The sequence below is a fragment of the Populus euphratica genome, unplaced genomic scaffold, assembly GCF_000495115.2.
Source record: "Populus euphratica unplaced genomic scaffold, PopEup_1.0 scaffold1691.1, whole genome shotgun sequence".
NCBI lineage: Eukaryota > Viridiplantae > Streptophyta > Magnoliopsida > Malpighiales > Salicaceae > Populus > Populus euphratica.
The window spans coordinates 7,563-8,392 of record NW_011501532.1 but is presented as its reverse complement, the minus strand read 5'-3'; positions in this window follow the sequence as shown (position 1 = coordinate 8,392).

Sequence of the window (830 nt, the reverse complement as noted above, 5' to 3'; positions counted from 1 at the left end):
TTGGGAATTATTGATTTGATGACTAATTGATGAGTGGGTGGCCAACTCTTGACTTGGTGACAATTCTTGTCTTCTCTTGTCTACCCAAAACGTCACTGATAATGTGAGAACTAGAATCACTTGAAAACATGAAAGGTGTAGGAAATTATCTCACCTTTCTAAGAAAAAAATGGAGGTCATTTGGACTTCTAAAACTCCAGATATGGGCCAAACACTAAACAGTGTGGGGGCTGGAGGATAGATTTGAACTTCTTTGTTGTTGCTACAATTTGGACTTGAAAATGACCTTTTTAAATCTTCGGATCGATATGAAAGTTATAGGCCTATGTCTTACCTTTCTATCAATACAAAATAAACCTAAATCTGAGTTCTATAGCTCCAGATATGTCCCAATTACCAAATAGTGTTACGGTTTGGACTACACCAACATCTATTTTCTAAGTTTAGCCATCTTCTGTCCTTTCAATTTCAATTCTTTAATTCATCAGTCAATCCTTTTATTTATGTGATAGGTCTGCATTTAAAATGAACATTTACCATAAATTAAAGATATCTTATATTATTAGATATAATAGTATAAAACATGTTTTAGTTAAGGAGTTATTGATATTTCAAGTGCAAAATGATGATATAAAACCTTGATAAAAATACACTTTTAAGTACTAATCACACCCCCCAACTAGCTTATTAGTAGTCCCTAATAATCAAATCGTTAAAATAGAAAACGTTTTTGAAAATTCCATAAAGCAAGGTATTCATCATTCCACTACCATTAATCTATCTGGATAAACAAACTCATTAAATTTATATATCTACTCAATACCTCTTAA